The sequence below is a fragment of the Tachyglossus aculeatus genome, chromosome X2 (assembly GCF_015852505.1).
Source record: "Tachyglossus aculeatus isolate mTacAcu1 chromosome X2, mTacAcu1.pri, whole genome shotgun sequence".
Taxonomy (NCBI): Eukaryota; Metazoa; Chordata; class Mammalia; order Monotremata; family Tachyglossidae; genus Tachyglossus; species Tachyglossus aculeatus.
Window position 1 is genome coordinate 17,358,302 of NC_052100.1, and position 18,955 is coordinate 17,377,256.

An 18,955-nucleotide genomic window follows, 5' to 3' on the forward strand; every position below is an offset into this window, starting at 1 on the left:
GATAAGAGGCAGGAAGGTCAGCAAGGAGGCTGATACTACAATCAAGGCAGGATAGAATAAGGGCTTGGATTAATGTGGTAGCCAGTTAATGGATGGAGAGGAAAGGACAGATTTTAGCAATGTTGTGGAGGTTGAACTGACAAGATTTAGTGATAGATTGAATATGCAGGTTTAAAGTCGCCTTCTTTGAGTATGAAAGACAAGTGTATATACATTTTTTTTGAGATAATTTGTTCCTTAGGTTCTTGCATTATAATGCACATATAGTATTAAAAGTGAGAAAAATAGTTTTCACCCACTCTGTGTTCCTTTATTTCTCATATTTATCATGTTTTGGCAGGATTTGAATGCTTTTTTTTCTTTTGTCTTTCACAAACCTTCTCCAGCCTTGACCACTGAGATTAAAACTGCAGAGACGCTAACCCCATTAGTCCCATAAATAACAAAAATGATAATAATAATTATGGTATTTGTTAAGCACATTCTATGTGCCAAGCACTGTTTTAAGCTCTGGGGTAGATAGCACGTAATCAAGTTGGACACACTCCCTGTCCCACATGTGACTCACAGTCTCAATCCCCATTTTACAGATGAGGGAACTGAGGCCCAGAGAAGTTAAGTGGTTTGCCCAAGGTCACACAGCATGATCTCTGACTCCTAAACCCATGCTCTTGCCACTAGGCCATGCTGCTCTAAACCTTTGGTTTCTACCCAACACAGTTTTGTCAACGATGATTTTTTTTAAGAACCTAATCACAGAGGTTGGTAAGAAAACCTGTACTGATTTTAGAGAAGCAGCATGGCTCAGTGGAAAGAGCCCGGGCTTGGGAGTCAGAGGTCATAGGTTCAAATCCTGGCTTGTCAGCTGTGTGACCTTGGGCAAACCACTTAACTTCTCTGGGCCTCAGTTCCCTCATCTGTAAAATGGGGGTGAAGGCTGTGAGCGCCATGTGGGACAACCTGATCACCTTGTATCCCCCCCCAGCGCTTAGAACAGTGCTTTACACATAGTAAGTGCTTAACAAATACCATCATCATTATTATTATTATTACCTGTACTGCTTTACAGAGAAGCAGCGTGGCTCAGTGGAAAGAGCAAGGGCTTGGGAGTCAGAGGTCATGGGTTCTAATCCCAGCTCCACCACTTGTCTGCTGTGTGACCTTGGGCAAGTCACTTAACTTCTCTGAGCCTCAGTTACCTCATCTGTAAAATGAGGATTAAGACTGTGAGCCCCACGGGACAACCTGATCACCTTATATCCCCCCCAGCGCTTAGAACAGTGCTTCGCACATAGTAAGCACTTAACAAATTCCATCATTATTATTATTATTTACAATTATGTTAAGTTATATATAAACTTAGTTTAAATAACTGAATCTTTTGAGATTGTTTTTCTACATGATGAAGAGTGAAATTTTTTTACGTCACAAGAATTCCTGAAGAAAATGTTGCCAAACATCGGCACATATTTCTGTTATTGAATTGTCTGAAAATTACTTTTCACTACCCTCACTATGAATTAATTACACTACTATCTAAAGTTCTGGATGCAGTTCTCTTTGAAATTGGATAGGTTCAGAAACAGTTGACCCAGTGAATTTTAAAAAATTGAATTCTTGATTCCTCTTATGTCTATTCAAAGCCCACAGAGAAATTTCCATTTCAGATGTCCTAATGCATCTTAAATGTTTTACAAATATACAGAAATGAACACCTCCAGAAGTATATTACTGTATTTTAAAGCAAATACATCATCTAGAGTAAAATAATCAAATACACCAACAATAAAGTACTTTAAGGAAATCTTTTTTATGTATACATAAAGAAATATTTAATTTTCAAAGTGTTATTTTTCATATCCTGTTCCCTCTAAAAGACACCTTATGTTAATGTGCTAGAGGCTTATTACCTATGGTATACGGATCTAACATTCTCTAATGTTAAATTGAATTGGGTTTTAAGCACTCAATTCAAGTCAGTGAAATACTTCAAAGTTTGAGGAGGAGATGAATAATAATAATAATAATAATTGCACTTGTTAAGCACTTATTGTGTGGCAGTAATAATAATAATAGTATTTGCTAAGCACTTACTATGTGCAAATTGGCACTGTTCTAAGAGCTGTGGTGGATACAAACTAATCAGTTTTGACACAGTCCCTGTCTCACATGGGACTCACATTCTGTGTCAGAGGGAGTAGGATTTAATCCCCATTTTACAGATGAGGAAACTGAGGCACTGAGAAGTTAAGTGATTTACCCATGGTCACCCAGCAGACCTTTTATAGACCTGGGATTTGAACCCAGGGCCTCTGAATTCCAGGCCCATGCTCTTTTCACTAGGTCACACTGCTTTTCAGCATGGCCTAGTGGAAGGAAGAAAGGAAGGGAAGAGGGAAAGATGGAGGAAGGAAGAAGAAAGGAAGGAAGGTGTCTAAATCAAAGTAAACCTTAAAACTCAATAGAATTTCTGTGAAATAATTCTATATATTTGATTTTCCCCTGGTCTGTAAGTTGTTTGTGGGCAGGGAACGTGTCTACCAACTCTGTTGCACTGGAAGCAGCATGGTGTAGGGGATAGAGCACAGGCCTGAGGGTCAGAAGATCATGAGTTCTAATCCCGACTCTGCCACTTGTCTGCTGTGTGACCTTTGGCAAGTCACTTCACTTCTCTGGGCCTCAATTACCTCATCTGTAAAATGGGGAGTGAGACTGTGAGCACCATATGGGATGGGGACTGTGTCCAACTCGATGTGCTTGTATATGGATACAAGTACAGTGCCTGAAACACAGTAAGCGCTTAACAAATACTGTCCTCGTCATCATCATCATTATAGTGTAAGCACACAGTAAGCACTCAATGAATATCATTGATTGGTTTTAAGGCATTAAGGCATCATTATATGTACATTAAGGCATTTAGGGCTGAAACTACTAAGTATTTTAAAATCATGATAGAATAATTGTTATTCTCATTTTTACTTGTTAAAATCTATCTCCTCCTTTCTTGAACCCATATCCCACTATGACTAAAGTACTGGATGGTAGAGGCTTGGAAAAATATTTTTCAAATGTCATTCAACCACAAACACTGTCATTTTCAGTTTTCGTCCCAAACTCTTCTGGTAATAATAATAATAATAATAATAATGATAATAATAAAATTTGTTAAGCGCTTACTATGTGCCAAGCACTGTTCTAAGTGCTGGGGTAGATACAAGGTAATCAGGTTATCCCACATGAGGCTCACAGTCTTAATCCCCACTTTACAGATGAGGGAATTGAGGCCCAGAGAAGTTAAGTGGCTTGCCCAACATCACACAGCTGACAAGTGGCAGAGCCGGGATTAGAATCCACGTCCTCCGACTCCCAAGCCCGGGCTCTTTCCACTAAGCCGTGCTGCTTTTCTAAGCAGGTGTCAAGAAAGCCCAGGTGCAAATACCTGTTCTGTCATCCCCCTTAAACTGTGAGCCCTGTGTGGGACAGAGACTGTGTCCAACCTGATTATCCTGTACCTACCCCAGCATTAGAGGACCAAGGTTTTGAGAATATTCTCTGCATATTTAAGGCAGCCTATTCTCTGTGAGCCTAAGTGGGAAAGTAATATTATTATAATAATATGTAGCAATTCTTTCTACCAAGATAGTGCTGTTGACACAGTGGACGTGAGTGTGGCTGAAGAGATCCGTGAGTGACTGAATGTTTTTTGCTTTTTTTTTTTGTTTTGTTTGTCATGTGATGGTATTTGTTAAGCACTTCCTGTGTGCCAGGCACTATACTCAGTGCTGGGATAGATGCAAGCTAATCAGGTTGGACACAGCCCATGTCCCACGTGGGGCTCATGGTTTTAATCCCCATTTTACAGCTGAGGTAACTGAGGCACGGAAAAGTCCCAAGTCACACAGAAGACAAGTGACGTAGATGGGATTAGAACCCAGGTCCTCCTGAATTCCAGGCTCTATCCATTAGGCCATGCTATTTCTCTGGTCCAATGCTGTTTTAGTGATACTGATAATGATGATAGTAATAATAATTAATATTATGGTATTTGTTAAGCACTTACTATATGTCACGCAGTGTTCGGAGTGCTGTGGTAGATACAAGTTAATCAGGTTGTCCCACAGGTAGTCCCTGTCCCACATGAAAATAACTTTCACAGAAGCATATGCAGATATCCATCCAACTTTCTTTTTCCAAGCCCCATTTTACTGGGGCTCCCTTGATGAACTCACTCCCTTGGTGAACTTGTTCGCTCCCACGGCTTCAACTATAATCTCTACGGTGATGACACCCAAATCTACATCTCTGCCCCTGCTTTCTCTCTCTCCCTTCAGGCTCGTGTCTCCTCCTGCCTTCAAGATATCTCCATCTGGATGTCTGCCTGCCCTCTAAAACTCAATATGTCCAAGACTGAACTTCTTATCTTCCCTCCCAAACCCTGCCCTCTCCCTGACTTTCCCATCACTGTTGACGGCACTACCGTCCTTCACGTCTCACAAGCCCACAACCTTGGTGTCATCCTCGACTCTGCTCTCTCGTTCACCCCTCACATACAATCTGTCACCAAAACCTGCCGGTCTCACCTCCACAACATCTCCAAGATCCGCCCTTTCCTCTCCATCCAAACTGCTACCCTGTTGGTTCAATCTCTCATCCTATCCCGACTCGATTACTGCATCAGCCTCCTCTCTGATCTCCCATCCTCCTGTCTCTCCCCACTTCAATCTATACTTCATATTGCTGCCCGGATCATCTTGGTGCAGAAACGCTCTGGGCATGTTACTCCCCTCCTCAAAAGTCTCCAGTGGCTATCAATCAACCTACGCATCAGGCAAAAACTCTTCACTCTCGGCTTCAAGGCTCTCCATCACCTTGCCCCTTCCTACCTCACCTCCCTTCTTTCCTTCTACAGCCCAGCCCACACCCTCCACTCCTCGGCTGCTAACCTGCTCACTGTGCCTTGTTTTCGCCTGTCCCACCATCGAGCCCCGGCCCACATCCTCCCCCTGGCCTGAAATGCCCTCCCTCCCTCCCTCCACACAACCGCCAGGCTAGCTCTCTTCCTCCCTTCAAAGCCCTACTGAGAGCTAACCTTCTCCAGGAGGCCTTCGCAGACTGAGCCCCCTTCTTCCTCTCCCCCTCCACCCCCTCCCCCTCCCCCCACCTTACCTCTTTCCCCGCCCCACAGCACCTGTATATATGTATATATGTAAATATGTTTGTACACATTTATTACTCTATTTATTTTACTTGTACATATTTATTCTATTTATTTTATTTTGTTAATATGTTTTGTTTTGTTGTCTGTCTCCCCCTTCTAGACTGTGAGCCCGCTGTTGGGTAAGCACCATCTCTATATTCATTCATTCATTCAATCGTATTTATTGAGCGCTTACTGTGTGCAGAGTTGCCAACCTGTACTTCCCAAGCGCTTAGTACAGTGCTCTGCACACAGTAAGCACTCAATAAATACAATTGAATGAATGAATGAATGAATGAATGAATGGGGGAGCGAAAGATTATTTCTGTTTTCTTCTTGAATTCATGGTGATCAAGATGTATTAAAGAACAGCTATAGATTCCATCACTCTCCCTAAAAATCACTTTGCTCCTGTTAGCCACATTTTCTGGAACCTTATTTCTAAAACAGCTTAAGAAGTCTTTACGTATTAGTTTCCCTGATTACATTTTTCTATAGAAATGTGCAAAGGGCTCCCAATTAAACAGGCATGTTTGAAAACAGGAAATGAGTAAGTCCTGATTTTAAAAGCAGACATGATTTTAATAGATCATATTGCCACTTGTAGTTATAGATTTCCATAAAGCCACATGGATTGAGAACCTTATCCATTCAGGTTTGGGGATACGGTTACAAAGTTCATTGGTAATAGAAGAACTGTGTTTTTTAAGAACCTTATTTTGTAGGAAATATTGTGTTATGATAACCAATAATGGTTACTTTACAAATCTAAATAAGATACCACCACAACTGGTATTTTTTGATACAAACTCCTTTATTATTGCTCCTCACTACTAGCAGAATGCTTTACATTCTGGTCACTCATTATTAATTGACTCTTTTATAAAGTTGCAGAAACATGGAGTTTCTGTGTGTACAGTACAGTCCAGTAAGGTTGAGGCAGGGAATGGGAAGTTAAGCTCAGAACCATTTCTTCTTGCACTGATTCTACTTGAGCCAATCTGTTGATTGTGTTATACCCGAACAGACTCATGTTTTGGGAAGAGGTTCCTCAATTCTTCCATCATGTTTTGCCTAGATTGTATTATAAAAACATGTGTTTCTGCAGAACTGGGTGCATTTCTAGGAAATAATAATAATAATAATGGCATTTGTTAAGCACTGACTATGTGCCAAGCACTGTTCTAAGCCCTGGGGGGTGATACAAAGGTAATGAGATTGTCCTACATGGGGCTCACAGTCTTAATCCCCATGTTACAGATGAGGTAACTGAGGCCCAGAGAAGTTAAGTGACTTGCCCAAAGTCACACAGCAGACAAGTGGCAGAGTCAGGATTAGAACCCACGACCTCTGACTCCCCAGCCCGGACTCTTGCCACTGAGCCATGCTGCTTCTCTGTTGATCACTCATGGAAACTGTTGACACACTGAAATAGATTTTCCCCTCACTGTCACCAGGTGGGAGTCTGGGGCTGAAGGAAGCTTGGGCAGGAAAATCCCAGGACATGCAGGTAGGAATCCCTAGCTAAGCTTCCAAGCCACACCAAAAAGAGGGAAATAAAGAGCTGTCTCTTACTTTCTTGCTCTCCTTCACTAGTGCCCTAGAAATTGTGCTTTGGCTGTTTTTCCCTCCTGAAGAGAAGGAGGAGCGACATCTGGTGATCTGGGGCCCCAGGAGAGGAGCAAAGAGAGCGAAAAAGATGTAGAACCCTGGACTTTCTCTGGCTTGGTTTAATATTACTTTTTCACGAAGGCATATTTTGGAAACAGATTTTCCCTTGATTATAGCGGTTTGTAAGGGAAAACAGTTCTATGGGCCACAAAACAATCCTATTATGAAACAGAGTTGACTATTTCCAATTATGGTGTATATGGAGAGTGTTTGAGAAGAATGAAAAAACTTACCTAAAATGAGAAACATTTTGCTGCTTTGCTGTAAGGCACATTACCTGAATCCAAGGTTTTGCAAGGTCAGCAGTTATAGTAAAGTTAAATAGAAGCAGCTTCAGTGGCTTTAACTTTCCCAGTGCCCTTGATGGGGTTCAGAGTTGTCAGTATTCTCATAAAATTCCTCAGCGATGGCTTCTTCTATTCTCTTTATTTCCTCAAGTGAACATCTGTCTAATTGTTCACCTCCATTGCTTTAGTGCTTCCCTCATGCTTTCTTCTGTTTCCAGACAATAAACTTTATTTTCTTCCTAAGAATTCAGTCTACGCAAGGATATTAGGCAGCTTGTTTGCACCTTTCAATTTCTGGAAGTTTTCCAGAGGGTTTTTTTGCAGGAGTTCCAATGAGTTCATCTGTGAATCATGGAATGTAAAATGCAGCATCGTGATTGGGTTTTTATCAGTTATCTTCTGTTTATAAACATCTGCTTGGAAATGGGTTTTTTTGTTTTGTATTTTTTTTAAATCTCCATTTTTGTTTGGCATAGGAACAAACTAATAGCTCATTTCGTCAGGTGCACAGTCATGTAATGCTCTTACTGAGGACCGAAGATACAGTTACAGTATTTTAAAACCAAAAGATGGATGAGAGTGCTAGATCTCTTGATTTAGTTTTTGATTTGCTAGCATGGTTTCATTCTAACAGTAATTATTTGGTGATGTATAGGAAAGCATAATAATCTTTCAATTACTACAAAAACATTTATCTCCTGTGGAGAGCCTAACTTTTCTGAAGCAGCTGAGACATTTAGTTCTTAAAATTTGGTTCTTAAAATTTCTATGTTTCTGAGTCCATATTTATGATCATGGTTATTATAAGAACTGTTTAATGTAAATGAATATGACTACCTCATAAAAAGGTCATTTTAGTGTGAGTGTGCTAAGATTTATTTGTTCAGTAATTTGTATTGCCGGGTTTGGGAATCAAATTGTGAATCGAATTCTACTTCGGCCTTGTTACAGGGCTGGGAGAGTTGGGAAACCGAAAAGCCCTGGTTGGGGCGGGGTGGGGGGGGGGGTCTACTTTTGGTAAAAAGAGCTAAAAAGGAGAACGATTAAGGATTAATGGAACAGAATGAACTTTCTCACTATACTGGATAGCATAATCTTTAAATTCACTGGCTCCTGTATGATATTGAAAAGGTAAATGAACTAGTTTGATTACAATATTTTAGACGCTGTGTTGCTGTTACTGTGGGTGAAAAATTGTCATTTATTCATGTCCTTACAGATATTTCATCCTAAATTGCCTGCCTATCAACATATTTAGAATTGACAATATATCCAGAGCACTGCACTAGACCTTTGGGGAACATACAGAAGTACAAAACATTAAACCCTGCCCTTGAAGAACATAGAATCTAATGGGGGAAAAAAAACAACTACACCATAAATGAGAGAATAAACAATAAATAGTTACACCCCCCCCTTAAGAATAGATGTGAAAAATAAACAAATAAAAAGAACAGTGCTGAGGTGGCTGATGATGTGACATGACCATCAGGAATGCAGGGGATTAATCAAGAAATGCCTCAGGGAGGACGTGACTTTTTAGAAGGGCTCTGAAGGAGTGGAGAAGTGGAACACAGTGTGGTGAAGTTGAGTGTGGGAAGCCATTCTAGGCACTGGTAAAAATTTGCATAATGGGTTGCATGCAGAAGATTCAAAGGCAGGGGACAGTTTGGAGATTTGTTTGGAAGGGAAGAAACTTTGTTGTATTGTAATAATAATGATGGCATTTGTTAAGTGCTTACTATGTGCAAAACACTGTTCTAAGCACTGGGGGGGGTACAAGGTGATCAAGTTGTCCCACGTGGGGCTCACAGTCTTCATCCCCATTTTACAGATGAGGTAACTGAGGCTCAGAGAAGTTAAGTGGCTTGCCCAAGATCACACAGCAGACATGTGGTGGAGCCGGGATTCAAACCCATGACCTCTGACTCCAAAGCCCGGGCTCTTTCCACTGAGGCACGCTGCTTCTCTAGGCACTGAGCCACTCCCTTCCATGTGGCTCTTGCACTCAGATTCACACCCTTGTTTCACCTCCCCTCTCTGCCCCACAGAACCTATGTACATATCTGTCATTTGTGTATTTAAGTTAATGTCTGCCTTCCCTTATAGACTGTAAACTCGTGGTGGGCAGGGAATGTATATACAAACTCTGTTATATTGGACTCTCCCAAATGCTTAATACAGTAAGTGCTCAATAAATATCATTAGTTGATTGTCATATCCTGGCTTGACTACTGCACTTTCTTTTATCTCCTTCCCTCCACTCTCTCTCTCTCTCTCTGATCCATGCTTCACTCTCTGCTGCCTGGATGGTTTTTCTAAAATGCTGTTCTACACATATATTTCCTCTCCTGAAAACCCTTCAATGGTTGTCCAATTCCTTTCCTAATCAAGCAAAAACGTCTGACCATTGGCTTTAAAGCATTCAATCAGCTCTCTCCCTTTCTTATCAACTCTCTTTTCCCACTACACCCCAATTCACTTTTTTCCTCTTGTGCTAACTCACTCACGGTGCCTTTCTCTGGTCTCTCTTGCTGCCAATCTCTTGCCTCCTTCCTGGAGTTTTCCCCTCAGTACATTGCTCTCCACACCTTCTGAAATCACATCTCCTCCAGGAGGCCTTCCCCACTTAATCTCCCAAATTTATATCCCTAAACTGCCACATTAGCCCTATCGCACCATCTGTTCACTTAAGTGCTCACATCTCCCTTAGCACTTATATTTATACCTATTGTATATCTGTATATGGATATATACTTTTATAATATATATATGACTAATAGACAATTCTATTCCTCCTATCTGTAATTGATTTAAGTGTCTGTCACTCCCCTAGACCTTCTCAAGATTGCACCTGGAGAGTTTCCATTACTCTACCAGTCTTAGCTAAGGGAGGGAGAGTCAAGCAGAGGCAGACCCATTCCATTCCTAGCTTGGGCAGTGGCTAGAGAGCAGAAGACTATCTGCTACAAGTCAAAACTCACCTGTGCCGGGCAGCAGCAGCAGCATGGGAGAAAGTTGAGGAGTCGAGGGCGGAAACTCAAGTTTACTGTGTGGAAGAAGGTGATGGTAAATCACTTCCGCATTTTTACCAAGAAAACCCTATGGATACACTACCAGAACGATTGCAGGTGGAGGTGGGGCATTCTGGGAGAGATGTGTCCATGGCGTCACTATGGGTGTGAAACAACTCGATAGCCTAAGACAAGACACTCCCCTAGATTGTAAATTCATGTATAATAATTCTCTTCTACCTCTCAATCAGTGGAATTTATTGAGCACTTACATTGTACAGAACACTGTACTAAGCTCCGGGGGCGGGGGGGGGGAAGGGGGGGACAATATAACAGAGTAGACGTGTCCCCTGGACAAAAGGACCTTACAGTCCGCAAGCCTTACAGTTCTCTGGACCCAATCGACCCTCAATAGATACTATGGCTTGATTGAATTTAAGGGAGAAGAAAGTAGGTAGAGAAGAGGGAGTCTCGGGTAGAATTTTGTTTCCTATGATGAAATGCCATTTTTGATATTGGCCAGTATAGTGATTTCATTTCCTCTGTGAACAAGTCTTTTGGGTACAAGAAGAGAAGCCCACTTAAAATGTGGTTGCTACTGCTTCATTCTAAACGTGCATGTTCCGTTTGTTGTCTTGCTTCTGGGGTTCCTAAGATAAAAATCTTCTAATTGTTATATGGTCAATCCTCACCTTTCATTTCATTTCCAGTCGTTTTCTTCTCTCACTCCAGAACCTTCTAAAATGCTTTAACCTTACTCATAGACTAACCAGTGGATTAAATAAAAATTTGTGTAGATATTGGTTTCTTAAAATCAATCTTTACATTAATAAAAGCCTGAGGGAAAAAAAGCAAACAAAACTTCCCATTTGAAATAAAATGGTAGCACTCAACCTCCTTTACAGAAGCTGCTGTGCATTTCTCAACCTGTGGATGTCACTGTCTAGCCATGAGCTTTTGTTGGGTCTTTGCAGCAGTGAGATTTATTTTGGTTTTGGAGGTAGCAATTATAGTATAGCTTAAATAATATTTTCTTACCTGACAAAGATACCAGATTTATTTTAATAGTTATTTCACCCTCCCGATATCCATTAAGCATGGTATTGGGTGTGCTCTATCAACTAGCTAGTCCATGAACTGAGATTGTATTTAATTATGAGGTATTGTTTCAGTTTTGATTTATTAACCATTTACTCCGTTTCATCCAACATTCCATTTTTAAGCCGCATTGTTCGGTCTGAATGTTGCTTCTAGGAGGGCAGGATGCCCAGAACATCAGTGATCTTAAAGTTATTACTTTATGTCATATATAATCTTGTTTTTTTTTCCTGCAAGAAATAAATCTTTGGGACTCTCTGCAAAAAAACATTTGTGGTTACAGTATAATAAAAATAAACCGTTTGCTGTGACTCCAGCTGACATTTATCAGCCTATTTGTGGGTGCTCTTTCTCTCTCTCTATAGCACAGAATATAATTTGTCACTTTGTAAATACATTCCAGCCTAAATCCCTGCCAGCATCTGTTAGTGTTTGAAGGATTAATGCACTACACAGTGTGTGTCTGCACTTTCAGGGAACAACCTAGCATGTGATTATGGACCTTGGGAGAGTAGGGGAAAAGAGCATCTCTTATACGCACTTAAATGTTTGAGGCCACTCTGGTTTTCTTGCCGTTATCGCTATCTGCATAGGGAATTTGAACATACCTACCGTAGACCAACTCCTTTCTTTGGAGCAACTGCAGCATATATGAAAGTGTGGTTCTATTTAGGTGCTTGCTCAGGCTATGCTCTGACCCTTAGCTGTGATTCTGCTTTATATAAAGGTTTTTGTTCTTTTTCTTGCTAATTGTGGTTCTTTAAACCATGTGCTTTGTGGGTTAATGGACCAGATCTGGCTGAGCCAGATTGAGCTTTCCTACAAGCTTAGTACAGACTTCAGGCAGGACTTTGAGGGTTTAAACCCTCACCAACTGCAAAGTAATTCAAATTCTTGCTGGATTTTCTGCCATTGCACTCCTAAATGTTGATCATTAATTGTCCTGAATTATGAAGGCTTTGGTTTGAATCCCATTTATTTAATCTAGTATTTTAATTTGGATTTGAAAAGATTGGGGAATAGAGCGATAAACAAACAAAAATCCTCATTCATTCCTTGGTCTGTTCTTAGATGTCCACATTGTTTTCTTTTGAAAATTTTTGTTTCTTCATTCCTTTGAACTAGAAAATAATATGCCTCTTTGAATAACAATTGTTAAAGAAAACAATTTTGTCCTCTAAGCAAAGCTTTTTTTTTTAACTCTGTAAATAACTTAAGATTGTTCAAACAGCACACTAGCATACCAGGTAGCTAGAATGATTTTTTTTTTAAATCTTGAAGAACGGAAGTAAACCTTAGACAAATGATCCAGATACTGGGAAGGCTACACAAGATAAGCATGATTTGAGAACTAGTTTTTACAGTGGATATATCCTTTTTTGATATGACTCTGCACAGGGTGGGTCGGTAGAGGGATTGTGTAGTGAGGGTTGGAGGAGCCTTAATCCTGACTGCCTTGATTTGGAGAAAACGGGCCAAAGAGAGGGCTACAGGAAGGTGCTCTGGAAATGGTATTGTTGCTTCTGCTTTTTCCTCGGATGGAAAAAACTGGATTGGCAGTGGACAGTTGGCAGGCAGCAGTAGAGCATGGGCCTGCAAAGTCAGAAGGACACATGTCTGCTGTGTGACCTTGGGCAAGTAACTTAACTTCTCTGTGCCTCGGTTACCTCATCTGTAAAATGGGGATAAGAGCATGAGCCCCATGTGGGACAGGGGCTGCGTCCAACCTGGTTAACTTGTATCTACCCCTGCACTAGGAACAGTGCTTGGTAATAATGATAATAATAATAATAATAATGGTATTTGTTAAGCGCTTACTGTGTGCCAAGCACTGTTCTACATAGTAAGTGCTTCACAAGTACTATAATTATATATATATATATATACACTATATATATAGTGTATATATATATATATATATATTATATCTATGTATCTATATATCCAAGTATATAATTAATTGGATGTCCCGCTGACACCTCAAACTTGACATGACCAAAATAGACCTTCTCACCTTCCCACCCAAACCCTATGGTCCCCCTGACTTTCCCAGCACTTTCCCACCATAGTCCCTGTCTCATAAGCCTGTAATCTTGGCATGATATTACATTTTCTGTAAAACCACTCAATCCCACTCATCAAAAACCTCCAAGTGTTTCCCTACATCAAACAGGAGCCCCCTATCAATCAATCAATCAATCAATGGTACTTATTGAATGCTTTATGTGTGCTAGCACTGTACTAAGAGCTTGTGAGAGTACAGTATAACAGAGTTGATAGACACGTTCCCTGTCCACAAGGAGCATACAATCTAGAAGGAGAGGTAGACATTACTATAAATAAATAAATTACGGATCTGCACCTAAGTGCTGTGGAACTGAGAGTGGGGTGAATATCAAGTGCTGAGAGGGGACAGATCCAAGTGCATAGGTGAAGCAGATGGAAGAGGGAGTAGAGGAAATGAGGGCTTAATCCATGAAGGCTTCTTGGAGGAGATGTGATTTTAGTGTGCCTCTATCTCACCTGTCTCGCTGCCTTCTGGCCCCGTCCTACCTTTGGCCTGGAATGCCCCCTCTCCTCAAATCCGCCAATTACTCTCCGCCGTCTTCAAAGCCTTACTAAAGGCACATCTCCTCCAAGAGGCCTTCCCAGACTAAGCCCTGCTTTTCCCACTCCCTTCTGCGTCACCCTGACTTGCTCCCTTTGCTTTTCCCCCCGTCCCTGCCCCACAGCATTTATGTATATATCTGTCATTTTATTCTTTTATATTGATGTCCCTTTATTTGTACTGATGGCTGCCCCTCCCCAATAATAATAATAATGTTGGTATTTGTTTAAGCACTTACTATGTGCCAAGCACTGTTCTAAGCACTGGGGTAGATACATGGTAATCAGGTTGTCCCACGTAGGGCTCACAGTCTTCATCCCCATTTTACAGATGAGGTAACTATGGCACAGAGAAGTTAAGTGACTTGCCCAAGGTCACACAGCTGACAAGTCTTGAAGCCGGGATTGGAACCCACGACCTCTGACTCCCAAGCCCATGCTCTTTCCACTGAGCCATGCTGCTTCTCTAGACCGGGCGAGCTCATTGTGGGCAGGGATTGTCACTCTTTGTTGCTGTATTGTACTTTCCCAAGTGCTTAGTACAGCACTCTGCATACAGTAAGCACTCAATACATATGATTGAATTGAGAAAAGTTGAATTGAATAAGGCTTTGAAGGTGGGGAGAGCGGTGGTCTGTCAGATATGGATGGGGAGGGAGCCCCAGGTCAGAGGGAGGACATAGGCAAGGGGACAGTGGTGAGATAGATGTGATCAAGGTACAGCACGTAGGTCGGTGTTGGGTGAAGCATGCGGGCCACGTTGTAGTAGGAAATTAATGAGGTAAGATAGGAGGGGGCAAGCTGCATAAATGCTTTATAGCCAATAGTAAGGGATGGGCAAGAACCATGGAGGTTCTTGAAGAGAGGGGAGACATGGATTTCACTCAATCAGCTCTCTAACCTCACTTAACCTACCTAACCTCACTTATCTACGGCAACTCAACCTGCACACTCCATTGCTCTAGCACCAACCTACTCGCTGTACCTTGATCTCGTCTATCCCACCATTGACCCCTTGACCCCACCCTCCCTCGGGCCTGGAACTCCCTCCCCTTTCATATCCAACAGTCCACCCATCACTCTCCCCACTTTCAACATCTCTCTTCCAAGAGGCCTTCCCAGAATAAGCCCTTTATTTCCCCTATCCACCCTCCCCTCTGCTTTGACTGCGCACTTGGCTGTATACCCCATAAGCACTTTTATGTTCATTCATTCAATCATATTCATTGAGCAGTTACTGTATGTAGAGCAGTGTACTAAGCACTCGGAAAGTACAGTACAGCAGTAAAGAGAGACAATCCCTGCCCTCAGCGGATTCATGGCTAGCCCCATAATACTTAGGTATATATTCATTCATTCATTCATTCAGTCGTATTTATTGAGCGCTTACTGTGTGCAGAGCACTGTACCAAGCGCTTGGGAAGTGCAAGTTGGCAACACGTATTCTTCTATTCTACTCTTTCCCCTATCCCTAATCTATTTTAATGTCTGTCTCTCCCTGGAGACTGTTAGCTCTTTGTGGGCAGAGATCATGACTGCCACCTGTTGTATTGTACTTTAGCATTAAATAAATACCGTTGATTGATTGATTAGTTTCTTTCTTGTGGTCTCACAGTCTTTCAAAAGCCTCTGGTCTCCAAGACAGTCAGTCATTTCTAATGATTGTATGCCAGGTTTATGTGTCTTTTCTTTTTATGGTTTTTGTTCAGTGGTTACTATGTGCCGGGCATTGTGCTAAGTGCTGGGGTAGATACAAGCTAATCAGGTTGGTCACATTCCCTGTTCCATTTAGGGCTCATGGTCTTATTCCCCATTTTACAGATGAAGTAACTGAGGCACAGAGAAGTGAAGTGATTTTTCCAAGACCACACAGCAGATACCTGGAAGAGCCGGGATTAGAACCCAGGTCCTTCTGACTCCCAGGCCTGTGCTCTATCCACTAGGCCATGCTTCTTCTGAAGGCAGGAGGAGATGGGAAGCAACATAGTCTAGTGGAAAGAGCATGGATCTGGGTATCAGAGACCTAAGACATTCATTCATTCATTCATTCATTCAATCGTATTTATTGGGCACTTACTGTGCGCTGAGCACTGTACTAAGTGCTTGGAAAGTACAATTTGGCAACAGAGACAATCCCTACCCAAAAACGGGCTCTACCCCAGCACTTAGAACAGTGCTTGAAACATAGTAAGCACTTAATACCATTAAATCTCAGCTCCACCTCTTCTCTGCTGTGAGTCCTGGGCAAGCCATTTAACTTCTCTGTGTCTCAGTTACCTCATCTGTAAAATGGGGATTGAAGACTGTGAGCCCCATGTGGGATGTGGACTGTGTCCTATCCGATTAGCTTGTATCTACCCCAGTGCTTAAAACAGTGCCTGGCACATTGTAAGCACTTAACAGATACCGTTAAAAAAACCCACCAAAATGATACAAGACTGCAAACAAGAGAGGTCAGGGCTGGAGAGGTAGATTTGAGAATCATCTGCACAGAAGTAGTAAAAGCTGTGACAGGGGGATGAAATTTCTAAGGGAGCTGGGTGTAGATGGAGAATAGAAGGGGACTCAGAACTGAGCCTTGAGGGACTCCTACAGTTAGGGGGTTGGGAGACAGAGGAGACTGAGAATGAGAGGCCAGAGCTATGGGAGGAGAACCAGGAAAGGACAGTGTCAATGAAAGCAGGATTGTATAGTGTTTCAGGAGAAGGGAGTGGTCGACAGTGTTGAAGGCAGCTGAGAGGTCGAGGAGGATTAGGATGGAGTAGAAGGCGTTGGATTTGGCAAGAAGGAGATCATTCGTGACCTTTGAGAAGGCGGTTTCCATTGGGTGGAGGGTGAGGAAGCCAGATTGCAGGGGGTTGAGGAGAGAATTGGAGGAGAGGAATTTGAGATAGCAAGTGTAGAAAAACAGCTCGCTCAAAGAGTTTAGAGAGGAATAGTAGGAGGGAGATGAGGCAATAACTGGAGGGAGCCATGGGGTCAAGCGAGGCTTTTTTTTTTAGAATAGGGGAGACATGGGTGTGCTTGAACACATTGGGGAAGTAGCCATTTGAAAGCGAGCAGTTGAAGATGGTGGTCAGGGAGGGGAAAGTGCTTTGCTAAGGTGAGAAGGAATGTGGTCAGAAGCCCAGGTGGAAGAGGTAGAAATGAAAAAAATAGTCTAGCATGCTGGATAGCCACATGATGTAGAAACCACTCATTGCTTTAGTCAGCCATACTCGCATACACTGATAAAAATCTCTCCATCATCTTTGAACTTGAATACCAGATACACACACATCCTGAAAAATCATCATTGTCATCGACAGCATTAATTGAGTGTCTACATTGTACAGATCCTGGTATATGGGAGCATGCAACAGGAGTAAGACCCAATCCATATAATTAAGGATCATCTATTCTAAAGGGCTTAAAAATCTAAATAGTAAAGTCATGTTCATCTTTAGAGATGAGCGTTAAAGAATCAGCATCACTTTGCAACAACCTTCTGACCCAATCAGGAGCGATATCTGAATAGGCCATCTCAGAGGAAGGAAGGAAAAAAAAAAATCTTGGTTGAAGGACTTCATCCAAACAGATGCATGCTGTTCCTTCTTAGCATGTGACAAATAGCAGTAGTTACAGATCTCCTTTAGTTGGGTTGAAAATATGGCTGCAAATATTTGTATGCTGACAATACATGTGGATTCTCTGAAAATGTTTTCAGACATTGATTTATGTCAGCTCACTCTCTCCCACAATTCTGAATTGTACTGAATATTTTTACTGGAGGAAGGTCTGGACACTCATGTTTAAACTGATTTCTTAATCATGAATATATGCATATGTATGGATTGTCTATGTGCCTTTGCTAACCCTGGGGATTCAACTCCTGAAAGTACCTGAGGTAGGAATGACCAAAAGAATCTAGCCCAAAGAGGGTTAGGCACTGTCCAGCCTTTGGTCATATTAGGTGAAATTCAAGACTATTTGTGGAAACAAACAAATCAAAGGGCATTCTAAGGCTGTCTCTAGCAGGCTGCCTTCCTGCTCGAAATGGGCATTGTGCATATAATAACAATAATAATAAAAATAATAGTAGTAGTAGTTGTGGTATTTAGGTGCTTACTGTATGCCAGGCTTTGTACTAAGCACTGGAGTAGATTCAAGATAATCGGGTGACTATCCCACATAGGCCTTACAGTCTTCATCCCCATTTTACAGTTGAGGTAACTGAGGCAGAGAGAAGTGAATTGACTTGCCCAAGGTCACACAACAGACAAGTGGTGGAGCAGGGATTAGAACCCCAGTCCTTCTGACTCCCGTGTCTGTACTTTATCCACTAGGCCACACTGCTTTTCCATTGCTATATCAATAACTCCCTGCTGTTAGCCCAGGGAACTTGATGACCACCTCTGTCACAGTGTCCTCTCCCAAGTGTTAGTACAGGGCTCTGCCCACAGTAAGCACTCAATAAATACCACTGATTGATTGGAAAGAGCACTACTGAGATCTAGGGCTGGCTTCTAGTCCTGGTTCTCCCTGCAGGGACTGTGGCCCCAGGAGTGAAGGTTTCTGACCAAAGAACCACCAAGGGCATTGTGTGAGGTGAGCAGACCCAGCAGGAATCCTGAGCAAAGAACTCAGTGGCTCCCGAGGCTATTGCCTTGTGGGTCATGATGCCCCAAGCACAGCATGGACACGATGCCATGGTCACTTTGGCTGTCAATGGGTCTTTCATTTGAAAACCCTTCGTGGACATTTCTCACTGATCAGGACTCTTGCTCACCTTCACCTTAGTTGTACTCTGGGCCCCAGTGGGCCTGGTAGGGAGCGGGCAAGTGGTGCTGCACAAACCATTGATAATGATAAGGAAAGCAGCATGGTGGAATGGATAGAGCACGGGCCAGGGAATCATAAGGTCATGGGATCTAATCCCTGCTCCGCCACTTCTCTCCTGTGTGCAGTTTCCTCATCTGTAAAATGGGGATTGAAACTGTGAGCCCCACTTGGGACAGGGGCTGTGTCCAACCCGATTTGCTTGTATCCACCCCAGTGCTTAGTACAGTGCCTGGCACATAGTAAGCACTTAATAAATG

The 18,955-nt window shown here is 42.1% G+C and overlaps 1 protein-coding gene and 1 non-coding gene across 2 annotated transcripts in view; both read left to right on the top strand.

Annotated features, from left to right (window-relative positions):
- Nucleotides 1–18,955, top strand: part of WWOX (WW domain containing oxidoreductase) — a 1,164,534-nt gene that overhangs the window by 299,423 nt on the left and 846,156 nt on the right. The gene's annotated exons all lie outside the window — the stretch shown is intronic.
- On the top strand, nt 9,995–10,132 carry LOC119949703. Its single transcript, XR_005457245.1, has one exon. It is a non-coding gene; the product is annotated as a small nucleolar RNA SNORA7 (small nucleolar RNA).